Source organism: Staurois parvus, unplaced genomic scaffold, assembly GCF_062004578.1.
Source record: "Staurois parvus isolate SC_StPar_1 unplaced genomic scaffold, SC_StPar_1.0 ptg000636l, whole genome shotgun sequence".
NCBI classification, from domain to species: Eukaryota; Metazoa; Chordata; class Amphibia; order Anura; family Ranidae; genus Staurois; species Staurois parvus.
Window position 1 is genome coordinate 667,428 of NW_028318432.1, and position 27,181 is coordinate 694,608.

At 42.4% G+C, this 27,181-nt stretch overlaps 1 protein-coding gene across 1 annotated transcript in view; it reads right to left on the reverse strand.

Moving 5' to 3' along the window:
* ST8SIA6 (ST8 alpha-N-acetyl-neuraminide alpha-2,8-sialyltransferase 6) overlaps positions 1–27,181 on the reverse strand; it is a 147,885-nt gene that overhangs the window by 78,242 nt on the left and 42,462 nt on the right. The gene's annotated exons all lie outside the window — the stretch shown is intronic.

Genomic DNA, 27,181 nt, shown 5'->3' on the forward strand with positions numbered 1-27,181 from the left:
GAGTTGTAAGGAAACAAGGTGTCGGCGTGCAGGCCACACCACCGGACGATTACTCCTACCTGATCGTGTGCCTGCTGACTACATACACTTTATTAATACCAACCTGACACGCTGCGCATTTGTAATTGTACAGTGCAAAATGAATACCACCCTTGTTCACAAGAGCTTGCAATCTGATGTCCGTATTATGGTCATACACACACGCACAGGTGGTCTGTTCAAGTGTTAAAAAAAACAACAACGATTGTATGTGAAGTACACCTATACTCTATATACCTAAGGAAAAGCCACACAATTATGTGAAGAACATAGAAAACAAGAATTTTGTTTTAGCGGGAACGACACCACTGAATGTATGTAATGGCTGGAGGGTCTCTTGATGCAGGCTGCTGGAGGATCTATTGTCGCTGCTGGGGATCTAATGTTGCTCTTGGATCGATTGTTTCTGGAGATATTTTGTTGCAGGAGTGTCTATTGTTGCTGGGGGGGTCTATTGTTGCAGGGGTGTCTATTGTTGCAGGGGGTCTATTGCTGCAGGGGGGTCTATTGTTGCAGGGGGGTCTATTGTTGCTAAGAGGACCTATTGGGGGGGTGTCAATAGTTGTTGGCGAGATCTATTGTTGTACGGGGGGATCTATTGTTGCTGGGGGTCTATTGTTGCAAGGGGTATCGTTGCTAAGAGGACCAATGGGGGGGTCAATTGTTGGCAAGATCTATTGTTGTAGAAGGGGTCTCTTGTTGCAAGGGGGATCTATTATTGCTAAGAGGACCTATTGGGGGGGTCAATTGTTGCTGGCGAGATCTATTGTTGTAGATAGGGATTTATTGTTGCTGGGGGGTCTATTGTTGCAAGGGGTATCTATTGTTGCTAAGAGGACCTATTGGGGGGGTCAATTGTTGCTGGTGAGATCTATTGTTGTAGGGAGGGATCTATTGTTGCTGGGGGTCTAGTGTTGCAAGGGGTATCTATTGTTACTAAGAGGACCTATGGGGGGGGGTCAATTGTTGCTGGTGAAATCTATTGTTGTAGGGAGGGTTCTATTGTTGCCGGGGGTCTAGTGTTGCAAGGGTTATCTATTGTTACTAATAGGACCTATTGGGGGGGTCAATTGTTGCTGGTGAGATCTATTGTTGTAGGGAGGTTTCTATTGTTGCTGGGGGTCTATTGTTGCAAGGGGTATCTATGGTTACTAAGAGGATCACCCACTTCTGCTGCGATCGACTGGGCGATTGGAAGCAGAAGTCCCCCCTCCCTACCTATCTGTAGTCTTCTGAGACACATGACAGGTCCCAGAAGACTACGGGACCATTCATAAAGCACAGCGCTACTTGCGCATGCGTGGTGGGCACCCGGCTGTGAAGCCGCAAACTGTCAAAGCCGGGTGCCCACACAGAAAATGCTGGTGCTGGGAACACAGGACGGCCTGTGAAACAGGCTGCGGGGGTGACACTGCTGGATCAAGGGACAGGTAAGTGTCAGTTTTTTTAAAAGTCAGCAGCTACAGTTTATGTAGCTGACTTTTATTTTTGTTTAATTTTCACTGGAACTCCGCTTTAAGGACAATGTACCATAAGGGAATAAACGAGTGTGTAACCTGGAGTCACAAACAGCAGAAGACAAAAACCGTTCTAGGAAGTGTTCTCGGAATACCTAACCTAATAACATCCTTTCAATGGTCTGATCAGCTGGCACCGCCAGCTACAGCATGACTGAATAGGATAATAATTGCTGCACCCGTGTCTCCGCAAACTTGTCAGCAAGATTATACAGCAGGCATTACAGAGGTTAGAGCAAGGCGGAGGGTAAAAAGACACAGCACACACATAAGTGCCCTTCCACTCTCATGTAACTATCATTAACTTTGCAGCATGTGCCTCATTACTCATCTAGAGATCCTGCTTCCGGCTCCTGATAATTAGCTGTTTTAAATAGAAACTCTCACGGATTCATTTTCAATGTTTATGTTTTCAAAGTATTTTGTATCTTTCCTTATTTTATATATAAAACGTTATATTACATATAATTATTTAATATGCACTGCACCTTTGATACAGGATTCACAGGGTATTTTTAGGTTTTCTAAAGAGAAAGCACATCAGAAGCTGTTTGCCTCCATACTGTCTCTCTCTGATTGAAACTCCATACAGCCCAACTGAACAAAGCACACAGGAATTGGGGGTGGGTGACTCCACTGAGCCTTTGTGGTTGATTTACTCCAGGGGTATGGAATTAAAATTCACCAAGGTCCGGGCAGTAAGATTTCCATGCATCAGAGGTCCGAATCTCCTGTAGGCATTACTGTCCTCTGCCCCCCCCCCCTCAATTTTACTGTCCTCAACCAATCCACATTACAGTTCTCAGCCCTCCACTTTAATGTCCTCAGCCTCCGCACACCACAGTCCTTAGTGCCCCACATTACTGTCCTCAGCGCATCCCCCCCACTTTAGCCCCTCACATTTCAGGCCTTGGCTCCTCCACTTTAATTTTAATGTCCTCAAACCCCCACACTACTTTCCTAAGTCCCCCCACACTTCTGTCCTCAACCCCCCCCACACTACTGTCCTCAGTCCCCCCACACTACTGTCCTCAACCCCCCCACACTATTGTTCTCAGTCCCCCCCACACTATTGTCCTCAGTCCCCCCCACACTACTGTCCTCAACCCCCCCACAGTACTGTCCTCAGTCCCCCCACATTACTGTCCTCAACCCCCCCACACTACTGTCCTCAGTCCCCCCACATTACTGTCCTCAACCCCCCCACACTACTGTCCTCAGTCCCCCCACACTACTGTCCTCAGTCCCCCCACACTACTGTCCTCAACCTCCCCACACTACTGTCCTCAGTCCCCCACGCATTACTGTTCTCAGTCCCCCAACATTACTGTTCTAAGCCTCCCCCACATTCAGTCCTCAGCCCCCCCCCCACATTAATGTCACACTAATGTCCTTAGCCCCTTTAACTTTGTCCCCCCCCCCCACTGTCCTACCTTACACAGACAGTGATTGATAGGCAGTGATTGATTGCTAGGACTGCCCTTCATCCTAGCAACCAATCACCTGCTTGTTACCCTCGGGCAGCTCCCGCTTTCTATCTAGAACTGTCCTGCCTCCTGTTGTCAGCTCTGTAAGGATGACCGTGAGATGGCTCGGGGAAGAAAAGGCTCCTAAATGGCAGGACTGCATGGGTCCGCATGGGACAGTGACTCGGCCCACCATTTAGTGATGGCTGATTTATGCTGTTGACGTTGCAATTTTTTTCCTTAGCTTAGTATATGTGGTGAAAATTCACTTTGCAAAGAATATTATTATTATTGTACAGGATTTCTACAGAACCAACAGTTTGCTCAGCACTTTACAATATAAAGGGAGACAATATATCAAATCACGTAAAAGGAAAATAATGAAGTATTTTTGTTTGGGTGGAATGATGATGGAAGTCAGCAGAGTTTCAACTCATACATGAGGACAATGGTCTCCAAACAGCAGCCCTTTACTTGTTTTAATCTGGTCCTTGGGGCACTCCCACTGATATGAGGTACTATTATTCAATGGGGCATTATTCCTTCCACTGACAACAAAGATGGGGCAGTATTCATCCCACTGACACCAACAATGGGGCATTATTCTTCCCACTGACACCAATAATGGGACACTATTCTTCCCACTGACACCAATGATGGGGAATCATTCCTTCCACTGACACCAACAATGGGTGCAATTCCTCACACTGACACTAACGATGGGGCGCTATTCCTTCCACTGCCACCAATGATGAGTCACTATTCTTCCCACTGATACCAACGATGGGGCACTAGCCCTCCCACTGACACCAATAATGGGACACTATTCCTCCTGCTGACACCAACAATGGAGCTTTATTCCTCCCCGACACCAATGATGGGGCACCATTCCTCCCACTGACACTAATGATGGGGCACTATTCCTTCCACTGCCACCAATGATGAGTCACTATTCCTCCCACTGACACCAACTATGGGACACCACTCTTCCCACTGACACCAATAATGAGGTACTATTCCTCCCACTGACACCAACGACGGGGCATTATTCCTTCCACTGACATCAAAAATGGGGTTCCATTCTTCCCACTGATCAATGATGGGGTACTAATCCTTCCATTAATACCAATGATTGGGCACTATTCCTCCTCCTTCTTACCGCATGCTCTATGTAAATTTATTTACTCCCACTGACCACCAACCCTGAGATATTGTCTACTCCCGATGCTGTGGAATGTTCTACCCTCACTGTCCACACCCCATCCTCCCTAACAACAGTAAACTGACCCTTTATTTTTTTTACATTTATTTCAGGTACTTATATAGTGTTGTCAATTTTACGCAGTGCAGCCAATTAACTTACCAGCATGCCTTTGGAGTGTGGGAGGAAACTGGAGTACCTGGAGGAAACGCATGCAGGCACACACAGAGAGAACATGCAAACTCCAGGCAGGTTGTGCCGTGGTTTGGATTTGAACCAACGACCCTAGTACTGCCAGGTGGAAGTGCTAACCATTTAGCCACTGTGCTGCCCCTTTATTTAGAAAGACCCCCTGCACCAAGCTAAGGGAAAATTCCCTTACAAAGTGAACAGCTTATTTGCCTTTAGTAAATCAACATCTTTTTTTGTGTATGTATATCTGAGCTTAAGCTTTTGAACTCTGTAAATAGTAGGTGGCTAAACAGAGCAGCTAAGTATAGTTTGGTAAACATTTGAAAAGGAGTCTAGGAAAACAATAACTACGCCCATTAACCTCCTTAGCGGTTTTCCCGAGTGTAGCTCGGGGTAAAATTTCAGTACCAAGAGCGGTAACCCCGAGCTACACTCGGGCTTACCATTCAGCGTTGCTCAGGGGGTCCCTGCAGCACTTACCTTGTCCTTCGCTCCCGCGATGTGTCCCCTGCAGCGCCCCCGGCCATCTCTTCCGGTCGATGCCGGTATCCGGCTTCCATGTTTCGGTCCCTGTGATGTCGGGACGTACGGGCGCCAGAACCGGAGGGAAATTTGAAATTTTTAAAAAATTTCATTTTTTGCTGTCATTGCTGTTTCAATGCATTTCACATATATTTTGTCCCTAGTGCTTTGTCCTGTGCCCTGCCTGCATTTTGACTGTTCTTTCTGCCTGGAAACTTAGAAAAGTCCATGGCGTCCAAAAAGCGTCCCTTTACGTCAAAAGCGGTTTTAGAACAGCGATAGTAAATCAGAACCACTTGCAGAATTGAGTGATAATGATACGTGGGGGAAATTCGTCATCAGACACTGAAAACGATTTTGCGACTTTGCTCAGCGATGTGCGAATTTGTCTCTGTATTTCAAATTTCAGTGTTTTTGGTTTGATTATATTATTGAATTAAATTTATTATTATTATATTATTATTTTTTATGATTATTTATTAACCGTTTCAATACCGGACAATTTTACCCCTTCCTGCCCAGGCCATTTTTCACGTTTCAGCGCTCTCACACTTTGAATGACAATTGCGCGGTCATACAACATTGTACCCAAACTAAAATTTTATCATTTTCTTCACACAACTAGAGCTTTCTTTTGGTGGTATTTAATCACCGCTGGGGTTTTTATTTTTTGCTAAATTAACAAAAAAAGACCAAAAAGTTTGAAAAAAAACACGTTTTTCTTTGTTTCTGTTATAAAAGTTTACAAATAAATAATTGTTCTTCATAAATTTAGGCCGAGATGTATTCTGCTACATGTCTTTGGTGAAAATAACCCAAATTAGGATGTATTATTTAGTCTGTAGGAAAGTTATAGAGTTCACAAACTATGGTATAGATCTGAAAATTGATCAATCCTGAAGTACTGACAGCCAATCTAATTTCTTGAGGTCCAAGAATGTCAGAATAGTACAGATATCCCCAAATGACCCCTTTTTGCAGAGTAGACAGTCCGACGTACTTCATAAGAGGAATGGCGAGTTTTTTGAAGTTGTATTTTTTTTGTCATAATTTTTCGGAAAATTAAAAAATGTAAAAAATTATTTTCACTATTTTTTTTTTTACATACTGTCACCAGTGCAGTACAGCGTCATCATATAACTGGCATGGCGGTGAACAGGGACACTGACTGGTGACAGTATGAAAAAAAAATTATATATATATATTTTTTTTAAATTTTTTATTACTTTTTTTTTTTTTTTTTTTAAGATTTTTTTTCATATTTTACTATGACCAAAGTAGTACAATGTTACCATAGTAACATTGTACTACTTTGGGGAAGTGATCAGTATTTTTTTTTTTTACACAATTTGCTTATAGCAAAGAATTACTTTGCTATAAGCAAGCATTTACCTGAATGAAATCGATTCATTCAGGTTTTTTTCTTTTTGTGCTTAGCTGTGATTTGGTCACAGCTAATCACGACATGTGCATGTGATTAGCTGTGACCATTCACAGCTAGGCAGTAGTATACAATGGATGGCATGAATGAAGCCATCCATTGTATACAACTGTCATGTGACCTGCTGTGATTGGTCACAGCAGGTCACATGGTACCAGCAACGGGAGCCGGTACTCGGATCTGTCATCGGCCGTGTCCGAGGTACACGGCCAGTGACAGATCGCGCCGCTGCGAGGCTCTGCATTAGCGCAAACTGCGCATGTGCGGGTGCACGCCATTTGGCGTGCACCCGGAATGCCGAAGCACTTTTGAAGCCGCCAAACGGCCATTGGCCGGCCGGCTAATGGTTAAATTATAATTTATGATTTTGTGTTTCAAGTTTTATCATATCCGAAATGTTTACTAGACTCTTGTTCGTACAGATTTCAGTGAGTTATTCCTAAAAATTACAGCCTACAATAAAAAACTACATATTTCCATGCAAAAAAATGGTACCGCTTTCAGCACAAAAAATCATACCGCCGAGGAGGTTAAACCAATGCCATGGTTCATTCTGGGTTTTTAAAGTAGATGTAAACCCTAAGTGGTATAGCTTTGAAATTCTCCTATCCCTTTACATGTCCAAAAAGAAGTAGAAATCAAGGCAGGTTGGCAGAAAGAAAATACAATTTAAAAAAAATGATACAAGACCTCCAAGGTGTTTAACTAGAAAGAAATTCGGCAATGTATAAAGATGAATCTCAGAATGGAGGCAGAATGGGATTCGGTGAACAAATGAGAAGTAATGACTCCATTAACATCTCCTTCTGTAGCTGACATTTTGCAGCAGTGTCTAATGTGTTATGTTTCTCTCACGGAAATAAGGTGCACGCTTGTGTCCCTAGGATGTGGGACCTAATTTATTAACATCGGAGATGAATTGTGTCTTATAGTATGTGTTATTTATCACTTTCACTTCATTCTGCTACACTCCAACCCTAGCGTGTCTGAGATGTAATTCTTCGGATGGAAAAAAAAAACCTATTTAAAAATTTTAAAAAATGTTTAAAAACAAACGTCATAACCAAAAATGATATACAATAAACCTTTAAATTTCAAAACATAGGAAAAAGACATCAAATTAAAGATGTAAATAGAACCTGCAACTTTCAATACATAACATAAAAAAATCAAACTGAAAAACTCTAAAAACGTCAAATTAAAAAAACATATATAAAAATGGCAGAAGCAGAAATATAAAATATAATACTGATATATTTATATATATATATATATATATATATATATATATAAAATATATAAATTTATATATATTATATATATAAATATATATATATATATATTATATATTTAAATATAATTTATCCATTGGGAAAAACAGCAAAATGAAAAACTTCAAAACCAAAAAACCTCAAAACTCTGTATTTTAGGGGGAAAAATAAAAATAAAGCAACAACAAACAATATATATGTTAAACCTACACAAAATATGAACTTATACACCTACACACAAAAAAAACCTTAAGCTTTGTATCTTAGGAACATCTTGACCACTGTCAAGCTTTAGTACCAATTTAGTCCAATGATACCAATTGCTGTGACAGGAAGAGACAGTGCTATGATGTTAGACACAATGGGGTTGATTCACTAAAGGGAAATTGGCTGTTTATTTTTCAAGAAAACATTTCCTTAGTTTAGTGAATGACTTCCATTATCCAATTGTGCGCATGCAAATTTTTTAAAACTTTATTTTCCTTGCATGATATTGGATATTTTTTGCAAAGTCATTATTCAGCAAGCTAAGTGAACATTCCCTTGCATTTGCCTTTTGTAAATTAGCACCAATATTGGGGATACAGCAGCAGCTTCATCATTTATCATCTACTTACTGACTCTCAGACACTTACTGACCCTTTCTGACCTCCAGCCATTTTATCGACCCCTTGGACAATCCTGACAACTCTTGGGGGTCAATATTCACCAGTTTGGGAACCCCACTGTAACCCGTCTCCATTCTATTCAAATGAAATAAAAAGTTTGGCTGGAGTTGGATTTTAAATACAGATATGGAATGTTTAAAAAGCTCATAGGTCCAAAAATGTTGTGAAGGCAGGCTGAAATGTGTAGCACCTTGTAGGACCACATGGCCACCTGTGTAAATGTGTCCTCCACCAAAAGGCTACAAATGATTTGTAGAGTAAAATTGCACTGTGATATGCTTTCTGACTTGTGCAGCGGAGAAATAAGAATTACTGAACCATCTGCATCTGTTGCCGTACGGTCTCCTGTGCCACATGCACCAGCTCGGCACATTCAATTGGCTGCAGTTAACCAGCATTAGCTGAATATGTAAATATTTTAGCAGCTCCAGATGAGAGGTTAACAAGTTCAAGAAGCAATTTTTAATGGCAGAAGTGACACATAGGGGAAGCTGTAGACGGGGTTCTGGAATAAAACATCAGCTCATAATATTTTAATTATGTCGGGTGATGCCGATGCGTTGGGTCTGCAGCTGTTTTCTCGCCCGTGTTTCTCACCCATCTGTCTTTGGGTTTTTTGGCAGGAAAGGGAAAATACAGGATATAACGGAATACTTACTGGAGCTCAGTATTCACATGCGTAATTTTAGGATTACCGTAGTTCCAGGAAGAGTTACAGGCTATTATAATAAATGAGTTTCTTCCCCCAGAATAAGTGAGCTTTGCACTGCCTGACCTGCATGGTGTAGTGATTAGATCTTCCAAGCAAGTAGAACGGGTGTTTATGTGTGAATGGAGATGGGTGTATATGTGAATGGAGATGGGTGTATATGTGAATGGAGATGGGTGTATATGTGTGAATGGAGATGGGTGTATATGTGAATGGAGATGGGTGTATATGTGAATGGAGATGGGTGTATATGTGTGAATGGAGATGGGTGTATATGTGAATGGAGATGGGTGTATATGTGAATGGAGATGGGTGTATATGTGTGAATGGAGATGGGTGTATATGTGAATGGAGATGGGTGTATATGTGAATGAGATGGGTGTATATGCGTCAGTGGAGATGAAAAGGACAGGATTTGTGTCGGGCTGGTTCAATTAAATCCTATTCTGTTTTAATAAAATCTTATTCTGTGTTTCAATGAATTTAAAGCTGATGTTTCTGTATGGCAATCTTTATATAGTTACCTTGGTCCAGCTTGGGTTCCCTGTGGAAGCTGGATATCACTAGGTTATGCTACTACAGTGATCTTCCTTTGCTTCTGGGTCCTGTGCCGAGAGGCTGCCCTGCTGCACTGTGAACACAGGTGGTTGCCTGCTTGGTATGGGCACCATTTAGGGAACACTTTGTACGAAGTGGGACAATTTAATTCCCCCAATGCCCGTAGTGTAGCACTATGGTGGCGAGTCACACCAGTTGACTCTTTATGGACTACTAGAAGAAAGAAGACATTTGTGCGTTGTGCTGGTGGTGGAAAATTAGTGACAGGAATCCAGAGCAGCGGATTAACATCAAATTTTAAAAATTGGCAAAAGTGCGAGAGACAACAGGCTTATGTTGAACATTCCATGAAGAAACTGTTTTTTAATGGCATAGGCAGTTTAAGAAGGGGCAGGAAGATGTCCATGATGATGGAAGTGGGCAGCCAAAAATGCAAAGGACGGATGCGAATAGGGAAAATCAGAAGCTTACAGGACTCTATTCGGAGGAAAAGAACAGACAAGTGGATCCTTCACCATGACAATGCTCCTGCACTTGATGAATGTTCATGAGTCCCTGGCTCAGAAATCCATTCCGAAACTTGACCAACCACCTTATTCCCCTGACTTAGCACCCGACAACTTTTGGCTGTTTTCACAATTAATAAATGCCTTAAAAGACCACAGATTTGATGACATTTTAGACATCCAGCACACCGGAACAAAGATACTGTACAGTGTTCCAAAAAACTATTCCAGGAATGTTTCCCACAGTGGCACAGTCATCTAGAAAAGTGCATCGGTTCACAAGGGGACTACTTTGAAGGTGACAACAGCTGATAGTGTGTAGGTATGCAAACTTTTTTCTTTCTTACGGTCAATTCTGGGAATTAAATTGTCACACCTTCGTATATTCTCAATGAATGGAAAGCGTTTTCTGATTGGACAAGGTGGTGGTGGGGGGGGGGGGGGTGATGCAGGGACTTCATAATCCCCACGTCATCCAATAAGTGAACAGGGCAGCCGATCGGCTGTGTAGTGCCTACTACAGTGCATTCCAGCTTCCACAGGGATCCCACAGGTAAGGCACATGAATACTTACATCTTGGATCAACTGTGTAAAAATTGCCATACCTAAACGTTAGCTTTAAAGGCCAACTATGGGTAATTTTTTCTTCTTCAGAAAAAGGTCTCCCGATTCTCAATAAATAATGTAACTCTGGCTGCAATACTCACCTCCTCTCTGGTGCTGTCCCTTGCAGTAAATCCTTTTAAACCCAACATCATTCAAACCAAAGGACTGATGAGTTGGTGAGTCAAAGACCTGCCTCCTAATGGGGCGTCACCATGGAACACTGCGTCTAATGACGCAGAAAGGTGTAAAGACACCATCAATTCAGTACCACACCTTGTATCACTGAGGACCACTCATCGCTGTAGAAAATGTGAAGTAGATAATCGTCCAGAAGAATAAAAATAAATAAATAAAATAAAATACACACTGGGGGGCCTACAGGAAATGGGCTTGAAGGGCTTATATAAACTGGCATAAGCTTTCAGATGTCTTTCGGAGCTGCTTCTGACCACCTACTGGGCTCCTTCGACTTGTATGGGGATAAACGCAGTTCTGAAGCAAACAAATTTCCATTTACACAAACCTTTTATTGTACGACACATGTTGACAGGAATGTAAACTAAACATTCTAAACAATATCTTCAAAAGCATGCTTTTTTCTCTGAAAGCATTCTGCATTTGACTTGCCAATGAGTCCAATTCCTGTGCATACTAAGCCTTAGTGAATTCCATCATTGCACAGAGCAGTATCCTACATGAAAAAAGGGGCAAATGACAGAGGAACGTCCGTCATGATGAGCTGCTTAAAATCAAAAGAATAACACTCTGTTAAAGGGAGCCTGTCAGGATAGAGATATGAGATCTGCCATTGCTGACATGTATTGTAAGGCTCCATGTACACTGCAGCTGATAAATTCACGTTTAGGAGCTTTTCTGCGTTTTTTCCGCAGCCCCTGAACTCTCCCTAATGTTTTCTTATGTGTCCATATACATACACTTGGCCTTTACAGGCAATTGAGTTTACAGTCGTTTTTTTGAACACACCAACTTCAGGAGTAGATTTTATCAGCATTTCAAATGCCAAACGTTTGTAAACGTGGCTAACCACATTTATAAGTGTTTATGTTTGGAAAATGTTTTAACTCTTCCATTTCCAGATATTGTCCAGAGCCTTTTTTCATCATGAAAAATGCATGCAAACCATTTTCCCGGTACTCAAATGGACCTGGTACACCAGAGGTTTCGCATGAAAGAAAATATGTTAGACACTGCTGCAATAATTTCTGAACAGAAATGAGCTGGAACACATCCAAACACCACGTACACAAAAAAAAAAAATGACAGCTAATCTCAACAAATACCGCTCACTGCTTCTGCTTTATGTCTATCAAAATGTCTGAAATAGTTACTTTTTTTACTGTTTTTCAGTGTATTCTGGGCATTTTGGAAGGTCTCCTGAGGTTATCTTTAAAAAACACTTCTAAACGCAAACGCTCATAAATGCACATAAACGTGGTATACAAACGTGGCTAAACAGATGTTTTTTAACCTACGTTTTCCAGCAGTCAGTTTCCATCGTTCAGAAGTGTTTTCCAAACGTCCCGTGTACATGGAGTCTAAAAGTGCGAGCTCCAAGGTCTTCATACTTCTCCATTATCTAGCTAACTAGAGACCTGGAACAAGTATGCAGGTCAATAATGCTGAAATCTAGCATAATTTAACCCAGTGGTCTACAAACTGAAGTTGGAGGGCCAGATGCACCCCTTTCATCTGGCTCTTGGGGCACTATTTCTATCACTGATATGAGGAACTATTCCTACTGAAACAAAAGATGGGGCACAATTCCTCCCACTACCACCAATGATGGGACATCATTTTTCCGTAGATATAAATTATTGAGCACTATTCCTCTCACTGATACTCATTTCTCTTACTAATACCAATGATGCAGCACTATTTCTCCTCCTACTGACCACAGACATTATGTAACTTATTTACTCCCACTGACCACCACCAAGCCAAAAACATTTTCTACTCCCACTGACATGGGGCATTTTCTACTTCCACTGGCTACAGCCCAGCCCTCCTAAACTCTGAAGGACATTAAAATGGCCCTTTGCTTAGAAACTTTGGAGATCCCTAATTGAACTCAATAATCATGCTCAGAGCATCATGGACATGCACCCTGAAGCAGCATCATCCAGCCACTCGAGACGCATAGGGGAATGGTGCAGGGAACAGCACTGATGTCATAATGTTACACTATTCTCTGCAAAATTCATGACCACCCACTACCAAAGAAAGAAGAAAAGGACCCTTGATTGGCAGAGGACTGCAGGATTTAAGCTATATATACAGTAATTTAAAAAAATGATGCATGAGAAGCTTCAGGGTTGGGGTATCCCCAAAAAGCTGGAGTTGGGCCATAAAAAAACCTGTGCTTTGCCCACACAGAGTACTGTGAAAGATTCCTTAGTTGACCTCATTGGAAGATTTGCCCTCACCTCTTGTTCTGGGGACAGCTCAAAACTTGTATTTCTTCCTTCTTTCTGAGTGATAATGATCTCCAGTACAAATAGAGGAGAGAAACTTCCCAATGGGAACACATACAGCAATATAAACTTGAAAAAGGTTTAGACCTTTGGCCCTTTGGTCTGTCTTTCCCTACTGTATCCAAAACTTGCCAATGAGTCCAATGCCTATGCATACTAAGCCTTAGCGAATTCTGCTTTTACACAGAGTAGTATCCTAAATGAAAAATGGGGCAAATGAAAGGGGAACTCCTGTTAAGATGAGCTACTTAAAATCAAAAGGACAACTGTCCATTAAAGGGAGTCTGTCAGGATAGAAATATGGGATCTGACATTGCTGACATGTTCTGTACAAGTGCAAGCTACAAGGTCTCCGTCATCCTCCGCTATCTAGCCAGCAAGTGACCTGAAACATATATGTGGGCTGATACACCCAGTGGTCCTCAAACTGGTGCCTGCGGGCCAGATGTTCGCCTTTGTTTGCCTTTATCTGGCCCTTGGGGCATTATTTCTCCTACTGAAATCAATGATGGGGCATAATTCCTCCCACTGTCACCAACAATGGGATATAATTCTTCCATGGATATAAACAATTGAACACTATTCCTCCCACTGCCACCAGTGATAGGACACCATTCCTCTTACCAACGATTCTATTCTTCCACTATTGCTTCCACTGATACTATTGATGGGACACTATTCCCACCACTAATGCCAATGATAGGGTACTATTCCTCTTCCTACTGACCACAGGTGCTATGTAATTTTTTAACTCCCACTGTCCACCACCAAGCCTAAAACATGTCTATTTCCACTGACATCGGGCCATTTTCCATTTCTCCTGGCTACGGTCTAGCCCACTTAGTGTCTGAAGGACAGTAAACTGACCCTTTGCGTGGAAAGTTTGGAGACCCCTGATTTAACCAAGTATTCATTCAAGCCCACTGCATCATGGATATGCCCCCTGAAGCATCATCCAGCCACTCGAGACTCACAGAGGAAAGTTGTAGGCAACAGCACTGATCTCATGATGTTGCACCATTCACAACCACAAACTGCCAGAGAAAGAAGAAAAAGACCCTTGATTAGCTGCAAGATTTAAGGTACTGTATATATACAGTAATTTAAAAAAAATGCATGTGGGGCTTCAGAGATGGGGTATCCCCAAAAAGCTGTAATTTGGCTTTAAATGAATCTGCAGGATGCAGGGAAGTGCAAAAGAGTCCTTAGACAGTTGGCCCTAGAACAGATGTCCCCATTGAAAAATTTCCCTTCATCTCTTGTTCTGAGGACAGATCAATACCGTTGTATTTCTTCTTTCTTTCTTTCTTGGTGACAATGGTCACCATTACACATTAAGCGGAGAAACTTCCCAATGGAAACACATATAATAATGCAATCAAAACTTGACAAGGGGTCAAGCCCTTAGGTCTGTCTCTCCCCACCCTACCCAAAACTAAAGTTCTGCCTATGATACACTTAAAAGGCTCACTCACACCTGCTGCAATTGGGCTGTATTGCATAGACAAGGCAAATTGCCTAACTTATATTTTCTCTGCACACCACTGAACAGGTTGCATTTTCACAAAGCGCAGTGTGTTGCACAGCATTGCAGTGCATACATGCTATAACACCACATTGTACCACCTCAACACAGTGCACATCAGTGGGTGTGCAATTTAAAGAGCAGGACCTTCACCCACTGGAGTGAAGAGACCCTAAATGCACATCCACCTCCCAGCCTGATTGAGTTGAAAATGAAATACTTTTTACTTCCATAGGTAAGGAGCATGTCACTTGCTTCTTTTATTTTATGATGCAATACTGGGTGTCAAGCACCAGATCTGAACAATGTCATGTGGGGGCTGGGGGAAGAGCACTGGAAGCTCACTCAGGGTTTCCTCTCTTTGCTCCTGTAGGTGAACAGTGATGGGATAGGGAAGGGAAGATAAGAAGCTGGAAATGGGTCAGGGAGCTGATGACTAGGAGAACCTGTTGCTCTGCCCAGCATGGTCCCAATCCAGCAATGCCCACAGCTGTATTTTTAACCTTCAAGACCGTAATAATGCTTTGCGATATTCTATTAATCACAGCATGCCTCTATAGTATTCTGAGGGATGAGCCGGTCCACATGAAACCAGCCAACTGCTATTGTATCTTGTTAACCTTCACACCTCTCTCAGGTTCAAGTTTCTCCATTTAGTCCTCTATTGTACGGTACAATACAATTCGATTATAACATTTTCATTCCGCTGGAATATTTTTTTAATGTGAAGATGAATTTATAAGCTAGTTTTGAGATCCGTCTGTGCACACTTCATCTCTGTGATTTGTACTTGACACTGACGCACTGCCTGTCCGGCTGAAATTCACAGACTTGACTGTCAATTCTAATGAACCTGTGAAAGTCAGGAAGCATTCCTCTTTTCTATATCAGTCTGGGCTCCTATCATGTTCCGCTACATTGTTAGACTTGAGTAGCTTCTGCAGTCAGGAATGATCCATTAAGACAGCAGAGACTGGCAAATGACCCACTTCTTGCTACAGACATTCCTGCCTTTGTTTCATTAAGCAAGCCTTTTGAGTATTGCAAACATCTGCTGTTATTTATTCTACAATATTTTGCATTTATGAATTATAAAAATCCTCAAGATACACTGTACCTAAAAGGCAACCTAAACTCAGAATTTGGATCTGATTTAAACAGCGAGCATCAACTTATCTCACTGAGCATCAACTTATCTTAATCAGCGTAAACCTACCTGTGCGCGGGGCATTTTTTCAGCGGGAACGTGGTGGAACGCAGCACCTCCAGCATGGAATGTATGCATTGGCAGTGGCTGCTAGGGTGTGCTAAAAGATCTGTTCTGCTGGCTGCTGGGGGATCTATTGCCACTGGAAGGGGGTCTATTTTTGTGTAGTAGCAGTCTATTGTTGCTGGGGGGGTCAATTGTTGCTAGAAGGCATCTACTGTTAAGGAAAGGGTCTTTTGTTGCTTACTGCTGGAGAGTATTGCTGCTCACTTCTGGGGATCTGTTGTAGCTGATGGGGGTTTATTGTTAATGGGGTAGTATTTTGTTGCGGGGGGCCATTGTTGCTGGGGGAATCTATTATTGCTGGGGGGTTTATTGCTTTCATTGTTAATCTTAACAAATTCCATACAAGTTACTTAGTACTACAAAATGATACTTGACTCTGTATTCTCTATAAGGAGCAGTACTGGGAGGTGGGTAGGGGGTGGAACCAAGGGGCTGTGCTCGAAGGTGGGTATGGGGGCAGAAACAAAAGGTGACTCAGAAGGGGAGAGTTCCTGCACCTACTCTCTGAGAAAAAAAGCCCTGCCTGTGTGCCCTATTACAAGGAGATCCCAAGGTCTCAGAACCTAATGGCTAGGCAGCCATGCACTAGGTTGCTGATGTCAGCAATGTCTATGATGAGATGGAATAAAGACATCACTGAATTTAGTGCCAACAGTATAAGGCTCCTCAAAATAATAAAATGGAAACCCTGAGCCTGGGAATATGCAGATAGAATTAGCAGCTAATACAATAAAAAGGCAAAAATAAACAAATAACAAACACTTATTGCAGCGCTTATGATCATCAAATAAAGAATAATATTGTCCAAATCCCCACAACCACGCCCCCTGAAGACATCCTTTGAGTGAGGAAATGCATAGGGTGAAGCTACGACGTGTGATGTCATCACGCACCGCCACAGACTGCAGCCATCTTGTTGGTTGGAAACTTTACCCATAACTGCTGATTCTTACTCTGGTTGTTATCGCATTGTTCAGTGAGAAGCTTCTGATTTATCCTGGTATCTGGGAAGATCCTTCCGGGAATCCTGACTCATCTGTATCTGCTTTGTTTGACCAGTCCTTCGGATAGTCAAACTTTCCGGTAAGAGGCCAAATGATTGGGTGAAAGGTGAAGGATTCTCTCTTTGGTTCTGGTTTCACTCGGCACCATTATTACTGGATTAGAAGAGTTTTTACAGAGACTTTATTATATGTAGTATGTTGTTTCACCAATATTTTTCATCTGTGGTGATTTGGACAATATTATTATTCTACATGATCTGATACTGGGTTCAGATCATGGGACTTGGAACTTAAAGCAGAGCTCCACTCAAAAGGGAAAGCTCCCCTTTAAGGCCTCGTCCCCTCACTCCTCGTTGAGGATTGGCATCATTGTGGATCGGGGGTGAGGGGTACTCAAACTCCACAGGTACCTGTTCCCACTTACCCTGCGATCGCCTAGGTGATCAGAAGCGGAAGTTGTCCTCCCCCCCTCCGTCCCCATAGTCTTCTGGGGCACTTGATGGGTCCCAGAAGACTACAGTACCATTTACAAAGTGCAGTACTACTTGTGCATGCACAGTGGGAACCCGGCTGTGGAGCTGCATGCTCTCACAGCTGTATGCCCACACTGAAGATTCCGGGGACACAGGATGGTCAGTAAACCCGGCTGTGGTGAGAACACTGTTGGATTGATGCCCACACTGAAGATTCCGGGGACACAGGATGGTCAGTAAACCCGGCTGTGGTGAGAACACTGTTGGATTGATGCCCACACTGAAGATGCCGGGGACACAGGATGGTCAGTAAACCCGGCTGCGGTGAGAATACTGTTGGATTGATGCCCACACTGAAGATGCCGGGGACACAGGATGGTCAGTAAACCCGGCTGCGGTGAGAATACTGTTGGATTGATGCCCACACTGAAGATTCCGGGGACACAGGATGGTCAGTAAACCCGGCTGCGGTGAGAATACTGTTGGATTGATGCCCACACTGAAGATGCCGGGGACACAGGATGGTCAGTAAACCCGGCTGCGGTGAGAATACTGTTGGATTGATGCCCACACTGAAGATTCCGGGGACACAGGATGGTCAGAAAACCCGGCTGTGGTGAGAACACTGTTGGATTGATGCCCACACTGAAGATGCCGGGGACACAGGATGGTCAGTAAACCCGGCTGCGGTGAGAATACTGTTGGATTGATGCCCACACTGAAGATGCCGGGGACACAGGATGGTCAGTAAACCCGGCTGCGGTGAGAATACTGTTGGATTGATGCCCACACTGAAGATGCCGGGGACACAGGATGGTCAGTAAACCCGGCTGCGGCGAGAACACTGTTGGATTGAGGGACAGGTGAGTGTCTGTTATTTTACAGTTTTTGTAGCTGCTGACTTTTATTTTTTTACATTTTGACTGGAGCTCAGCTTTAAGAGACCAGGATTATATAATAGAGGCCAAGATCATTTTAATAGTTGGTAAAAAATAAAATCAAAGAAAAACAGGCAATGCATTTTGTGAGCAACACCATTAGTGAATCAGGACCATCATGGACCACTGCTGCTCAGAAACTGCTGTCAAGTTGTTACTCCGTGTGGAGAGTTCAATACTGGTTCCAATAAAGATCTCATAAGTAACAGCCTTTACAACCACTTTAACATAGTTTTTCCAAAAGAAAAAATAGAACCCGTTGCAGGTGTTGACCAGAGTTAGTTTGTCTCTTACTTAAAGTCCATTTATAACTACATGGCCATCTAAGACTACTCTGCCACCCTGTTAAGGAAAAATAATGGATCTATTGGAAGGATTAAGAGGTAATAAATACTAAAATGTTTTTGGGGGGAGGTGCCTGCAAAAAGAAAACAAAACAATTGCGTGTAAATGCTAGTAATGGACTACTTCATATAGGTCTACTTTAAAGTGGCCCTTTACCCTCAAACCCAAAAAGCTATGGTGCATACAGAACTACCCATCCAAAAATGTCATAAAAGTAATTTGCAAACTAAAATACTTTTTGAGAAACTTATATTTTCTTTCCTTGTCATCCCTAGCTGCCATTTTTTTTAAATAATGTCATCAATGGCTAATTTCTTCCTTGTCCTTTGTTGACCCACAGATGACATCATGCCAGATTCTGCACATGCACCATTAGAGATCTGGAGCTGGTTGATATTGAATGCACCAGATCTTGTACAGTACATGTGCCCTAAGGGATCTGGAACGATTTGTGACTCTGTGATCTGCATCAGTTTAACATGAGATCTGGTGTAGCTTATTCTTCACTAATATGTTGCCCCAGATCTCATGCAATGCATGTGCACATGCAAAATCTGTGGGCCAGCAAAAACCAAAAAAGATGACATTATTTTTAAAAATGGCAGCTCGAGATGATGAGTCCAGGTAGGAAGGACCTGTAGGAAAGAGGGAATCGAATAAAGAAAGATGCATATTCCGATTTGTAAGTTTACTATATTGCCTAAATACATTTGTTTAGCACGGGCAGTTTAAGGAGAAGAGGGCAATGTCTGCAATAAATCGCCTATTTTATTGTATTTATTTTGCAATTGTACTGTCCCCCTTTATATTGTAAAGTGTTGCGCAAAACTGTTGACGCTATATAAATCCTGTATATTAATAATAATAAAACTCGCTCCACATTCACTAAAAGCTGTATCTTTCCTCTTCAAAGCTTGCCATTGTTAATTACTTGATTGAAAATGTGTAATATGTGATTGTGACTTTAATTTTGGTAATCTTTTTTTTACATAATGTTCTTATTTTTTTCATAAACCATGGAGCATCAGTTTGGGTTATCCTTTCAATAAAGAAGCAAAAATGTATTTCAAGTCTCTAAAAAAAGTTGGAAAGTACTATGAAAACTTCTCAGACCACAGTCAGCCATGGAAATGATTACAGAGATAGTTTACATTGTAGTCTAGGACAAGACAGCACTGTGGCCTTAAATGAGCATAAAAGTTGGTATTTGGGAACAGTAAGGGGAATATCTAGAAATAAAATGTTTCTTAAGTATAAAGTATGTGGTTTTGCAAACGTATCAGTTTAACCTCTTGGATCGCTTCACATACAAGTAAAACTGATACCTGATATGAACAATCTCGGCACAGTTGTGTGACAGAGTGCAACAGTTAGCAGTTTTGGGTGGGATAGACAAAATAAAAAACCCTCAGGAGACTATCAAGGGTTGAACAATTTTCAAAAACAGGCGTCCTAAGAGCTAACTCTATTGTCTTAGGACAAGCATGCAATGTACTGCACTGTATTTCTACTGGGTGTAATTCTTCTCAGATGAGGCCCTGTTAGGCACACCCTCTTGATGTAAGAGCCATTACCTGACTTTTTTAGGCCCAGGGCACACTTTACCCTATTTCCCCCAACTATCACTTTCACCTCATCTCCTCCAGTGCATACTCTTTCCACTTCCTAACTAACCACACCGTCTTTTTCCAGAGCAGCTTGTATTTCTCCTGAGATTAACTGTAATTTTTCTTTGTATCCCAAACAATTCTGGCAGTTGTGGCTGCAATCTTTCTTGGTATACCTGACCTTGGCTTGGTATGAAGAGATCCAAAAACTTCCACTTCTTAATAAGTGATTGAACAGTACTGACTGGCATATTCAATGCTTTGAATATGTCTTTATAGCCTTTTCCATCTTTAGAAAGTGCCTTAAATATTAATAGTCCGAAGGACAAATAAAACCCTTAGAGTGGTGGTCAAAATGCCACCCTTACAGATAGATAAAAAGGTCAATGGTGTCTTGCTGCTGGCTTTGCCAAGTGGGGTTGGTCCTGAAACTGTGAAGGCACCATCAAATAGGAGGTCAATCAGCCACAGTTCAAAGAAACCCCTAGCAGCCTCTGGAGGAACACTATGGTTCCACAGACCCCTGGTTGAGAATGGCTGTTGCAGCCTATGAACAGACATTAGTCAATGAGGGCATTTTGTTTCTATCATGTTCCCAGAGCTCATAGTCACTACCAGATCCAGTAACAGGATGAAACTATGTTCAGCCTAATGCAACCCCTTTAAAATGTTTTACCTGTGCACAGAACTTTCAGTTAGCATAGCTTACCTATTGTCCTACAGTTGTTCACTTAAGCATTGCTGAATCAAGAAAAAAATATTAGGGGTTAGAGTATTTTTGCAGAAGGGACTTTGTATGTCTTTCTCTTTTTTAATTTTTTTTTTGTGTACACTGCCAATGGCACATACAGTCAGGTCCATAAATATTGGGACATCGACACAATTCTAACATTTTTGGCTCTATACACCACCACAATGGATTTGAAATGAAACGAACAAGATGTGCTTTAACTACAGACTGTCAGCTTTAAGTTGAGGGTATTTACATCAAAATCAGGTGAACGGTGTAGGAATTACAACAGTTTGCATATGTGCCTCCCACTTATTAAGGAACCAAAAGTAATGGGACAGAATAATAATCATAAATCAAACTTTCACTTTTTAATACTTGGTTGCAAATCCTTTGCAGTCAATTACAGCCTGAAGTGTGGAACGCATAGACATCACCAGACGCTGGGTTTCATCCCTGGTGATGCTCTGCCAGGCCTCTACTGCAACTGTCTTCAGTTCCTGCTTGTTCTTGGGGCATTTTCCCTTCAGTTTTGTCTTCAGCAAGTGAAATGCATGCTCAATCGGATTCAGGTCAGGTGATTGACTTGGCCATTGCAGAACATTCCACTTTTTTCCCTTAAAAAACTCTTTGGTTGCTTTTGCAGTATGCTTTGGGTCATTGTCCATCTGCATTGTGAAGCGGCGTCCAATGAGTTCTGAAGCATTTGGCTGAATATGAGCAGATAATATTGCCTGAAACACTTCAGAATTCATCCTACTGCTTTTGTCAGCAGTCACATCATCAATAAATACAAGAGAACCAGTTCCATTGGCAGCCATACATGCCCACGCCATGACACTACCACCACCATGCTTCACTGATGAGGTGGTATGCTTAGGATCATGAGCAGTTCCTTTCCTTCTCCGTACTCTCTCTTCCCATCACTCTGGTACAAGTTGATCTTGGTCTCATCTGTCCATAGGATGTTGTTCCAGAACTGTGAAGGCTTTTTTAGATGTCGTTTGGCAAACTCTAATCTGGCCTTCCTGTTTTTGAGGCTCACCAATGGTTTACATCTTGTGGTGAACCCTCTGTAGTCACTCTGGTGAAGTCTTCTCTTGATTTTGACACACATACACCTACCTCCTGGAGAGTGTTCTTGATCTGGCCAACTGTTGTGAAGGGTGTTTTCTTCACCAGGGAAAGAATTCTTTGGTCATCCACCACAGTTGTTTTCCGTGGTCTTCCGGGTCTTTTGGTTTTGCTGAGCTCACCGGTGCGTTCCTTCTTTTAAAGAATGTTCCAAACAGTTGTTTTGACCACGCCTAATGTTTTTGCTATCTCTCTGATGGGTTTGTTTTGTTTTTTCAGCCTAATGATGGCTTGCTTCACTGATAGTGACAGCTCTTTGGATCTCAGCTTGAGAGTTGACAGCAACAGATTCCAAATGCAAATAGCACACTTGAAATGAACTCTGGACTCTTTTATCTGCTCATTGTAATTGGGATAATGAGGAAATAACACACACCTGGCCATGGAACGGCTGAGAAGCCAATTGTCCCATTACTTTTGGTCCCTTAATAAGTGGGAGGCACATATGCAAACTGTTGTAATTCCTACACCGTTCACCTGATTTGGATGTAAATACCCTCAACTTAAAGCTGACAGTCTGCAGTTAAAGCACATCTTGTTCGTTTCATTTCAAATCCATTGTGGTGGTGTATAGAGCCAAAAATGTTAGAATTGTGTCGATGTCCCAATATTTATGGACCTGACTGTAAAAAGCACAGCATGCACTCTCAGCATCTGTGAAATAGCGCAGTTGATGTTGGGAATCTGTAGGCGTGAAGCTGCATCTTACATTGGGCACCCAATGGATAAAGTATGGAAATATGAGAAGATGGGGCAGTGGTGGCATCATTGAAGGACAGACAAACTAAGTGGTAAATCAGCCATAATGCCCTCCACTGTTAAATTCCACTATAAAACCGGGTCCCCATGAATGTCAAAAGGAGGCATTTCTGACCCCTGCCCAGGACCCTTACCAACGAATTTCAGCAGTGTACATCCATGGCTGAATACACAATTTCTGAGCTTCATATCTCTTCACCAACCCACTGACTTACACCGATCAGCCATAACATTAAGGCCACTGACAGGTAAAGTTAATAACATTGGTTATCTTGTTACAATGGAATCTGAAAGAATATATTGTTCCTGAACTTGATTTGATAAGAGCAGAAAAAATGGACAAGCGTAAGGATTTGAGCAACTTGGTACATGTGCCAAATTGTAATGGCTAGACGAATGGGTAAAAGCAACTCTAAAACTGCAGCTCTTGTGGGATGTTCCTGGTCTGATGTGGTCAGGAGTGGAGGTCAAAAGTGGTCTAAGAAATGAAAACCGGTGACACAGTCATGGATGGCCAAGGCTCATTGATGAACGTGGGAAGGAAAGCCTGGCCTATGTAGTCTGATCCAATAGAAGAGCTACTGTAGCTCAAATTACTGAAAATGTTAATGCATAATAAGGTGTCAGAACACACAGGTCATCGCAGTTTGTTGCGTATGGGCCTGCATAGCCGCAGACTGGTCAGAGTGCCCATGCTGACCCATGTCCACAGCCAAACATGTCTAAAATGGGTATGTGACCATTTTAAATGGACCACGAAGCAATGGAAGAAGGTGGCCTGGTCTGATGAATTCAAGAACGGTTTGAGGAACACAATGAGTTTGAGATGTTGACTTGACCTCAAATTCTCCAGATCTCAATCCATTGAGCATCTGTGAGATGTGCTAGAAAAACAAGGCCAATTCACGGAGGCCCCACTCACAATTTACAAGACCTAAAAGATCTGCTACTGACAACTTGGTGCCAGATATCACAGCATGCCTTCAGAGTCCATGCCTTTACATAGGTCATAATGAATGGTCATAATGTACTGACTAATTGATGTATACTCACTGGCCACTTTATTAGGCACACCTTACTAGTGCCACGAAAATACCCCCCACACCATTGAAAAAGATAGCAGAACCAACTCCCAGAAATTCTTAAAATATATTAATAGTAAAAAGGTCCAGTCCGAGCATGTAGGCCCTTTACAAAATAATCTAGAGTGGGTGACTAGGGACAAAGAGAAGTCAAATTTATTAAAAACCTTCTTCAGCTCTGTGTATATAAAGGAGCATGGGGGAGCTTTTGTCCATAATGGGCATGGTAATGACACAGCTCCAGATGATCCACATTGGCTCACAATTGACATCAGGACCCCCCTGTATATGTAGGACCACTGATTGAAAATCAAAAGGCTGACTAATCCTTCCAATAAAACTATTTTCCCAAAAACCATCTTGAAAAATTGTTCTGTGCTACAGACAGCAACAGGTTAAATGCGATTCACCCTGGAGCTGCGATGGCGTATTCTGCTATTATTCCACCCCTTGCTGAGTGTTTGCTGTTATCTTGTAATACTGTTCTCCAGCACAATTAAACTTCTTTCCTTGCATATATTTTAGATGATTCAGCAGATGTTCTCTTTTGTCATTATTATGAGTATTAATTGAATATACATTTCTATCTATTATCACTCATAGTGTGATCACATAGAGAGCTCCCAGCTGTTCCCATATCAGTCTTATTCATTGCAGATGTGTGCTGTGCATCCTGGAGAAGGCAGTTAGCAGTTAGTCATCTCTTTAATTCACATTAGCATACAGCCTGCCTGTGGTCTATGGTGTTATGGCTCGTACATTGCATAGGCGTTTGTAGGTTTGTAGTGAAATTGCTACAGGGGCTGAACTGTACAAATTCAACAACTCATAGCAACCGACCTGCAATAAGCCTTCGCTGATATGGCTATGAGAAACTGAAATCTAACTGCACTCTGTAAATAACAGCTTCATTCTCTATTGCTTTCTTTAAAACCCGTTTCTGGTGTCATGGTGTCATGTCTCACTGTTGGTCAGAGAGGTGGCCATAGTGACGGATCCACAATACTTGAATAATCTTAAGGCCTGATTCACATCTATGCAGATGGTCCAGGATGCGGGAATCGCAGGGATTTCTGCACCTGTAACCAGCCACAGTCAAAATGCACTGCTGTTTGAAAACACATGGGGCTGCCATTCATTCTGAATGGCAACCCCATGCATCTAAAAACACAGCACATTTGTGGGTGCAGGCACCATGATATTTCCCAGCAGTTGCCATTCTAGAATGGTGCAGAAACATTTTTCCTGCAGGAAACTTCTAGCAGGTTTCATATCTGCCACCCCTCTCTGCCAATCCCTCCACTGGCTTCCCATTGCCCAACGGATAAAATTCAAAACATTAACAATAACCTATAAAGCCCTTTATAACTCTGCCCCAAATTCCATCACCAATCTTTTCTCCAAAATATCATCCAAATCGTCCTCTCCGCTCCTCCCACAACCACCTGCTCTCTAGCTTCCTTGTCGCCTCCTCCCATGCTCGTCTCCAGGACTTCTCCAGAGCTTCCCCCATCCTCTGGAACTCTCTACCCCAATTTATCAGACTATTGCCTACAATGCTCACTTCAGACTATCGCCTACTCTGCTCACTCATCTCTTCAGGGAAGCCTATCCTGCCCTCAGCTAATGATGGAATCTTCTACTCCTACTACCAGTCCATCCCCCACAGTTACTACCTTTTGTACCACTAGCCCCTCCCTCTTAGATTGTAAGCTCCAAGGAGCAGGGCCCTCCTAACCCTCTTGTATTGAACTGTACTGTTGCTGTATTGTCTCCCTTTATATTATTATATTGTAAAGCGCTGAGCAAACTGTTGGCGCTACATAAATCCCGTATAATAATAGCAGAGGTAGTGAGCCAGTCAACAGTAAATAGCTTCAAACATGCTTGGGACAAGCATAGATCTATGATCAGACAAAAAAGTTAACAACCCCCCCCCCCCCCCAAAAAAAAAAAAACAAACAAAAAGAAACACACACAAAAAACGGGCAGACTCGATGGACAACTTTGTCTTTTTCTGCCATCACTTTTCTATGTTTCTGTGTTAACACCCCGGTCACACTGGATGAGAATTGCCATGCGGTTTGCATAACCTGCAACTTGCAAATCGCATGCCAAGTCGCAGCTTATTGTCCGCAATTAGAGCGGTCATATCGTTGCGGCTCTGACTTGGTGAGAGCCACACTGATTGCGTAAGTAGTACATGTACTACTTTTATTTGTGTCAGATGTCTTGCAAATCGCACCTGAAATCGGCATCTCACCCAACTTTGAAATCATGCGACTTCACTGTAAGTCGCACGTTTTCAAAGTCGGGTTTGATGTGACCGGAGGGTAAAACACAAATGAATGGGCTGGAGTGCCGTGCAAGTGCAGGCTGCAAACCTGCATAGATGTAAACCAATGGTAATTGTGTTTGCAGCTTCTACAGCAATCCATTGTACTACCATTAAATTCTGGTCAATATACAACTAGAAATATGGATCAGATCGGATCTGTATGAAAACAAGGCCTTCTGTAGGGCTGATGAAACCCATCTTTGATGTTAAACTGCACTGTTGTCATTCCCTAAATTCCCTGCCTGCAGAGCTTTGAATGGGATCATATATCAGGACTGGAGATCCTTGGTGGAGGGCTCTATTTCATTCAATAGGGAGCAGCCCTGGACAGAATTTCATTGCACATGCTGTAAACATGAGTGCTTGGCTCTGGAATGGAGAAGAGTAAGCAGTTGGGGTAAAGGAGGAGGTTTGGAAGAATGGCTAGTGATAACTTATTGAGGCCCCATTCACATCTGAGCGTAGTGGGAACTCGCGCCTTTTGGAGCAATTCTATTTGTTGCACATAGGGCGGTTCATTCACTGGAATGTGCTGCCCTATGGGCGACAAACACCACAAAGAAGCTGCAAAACATTACTGGGAGCTGAGCGTGGTGCATTTGTTCACTGCGCATTTTGTCATGTTTGCCGCACATCTGCTACCAGTACTTGGAGCGCCATCAACAATTAATGGCACTGCAGTGTTACTGAAACACGCAGCAAAACAAGCGGTTTTTGTGGCTTTGTCGTACATTCCAGAAACGCCTTGGGCCCCATTCTCACCTGAGAGTTTTGTATTATTATT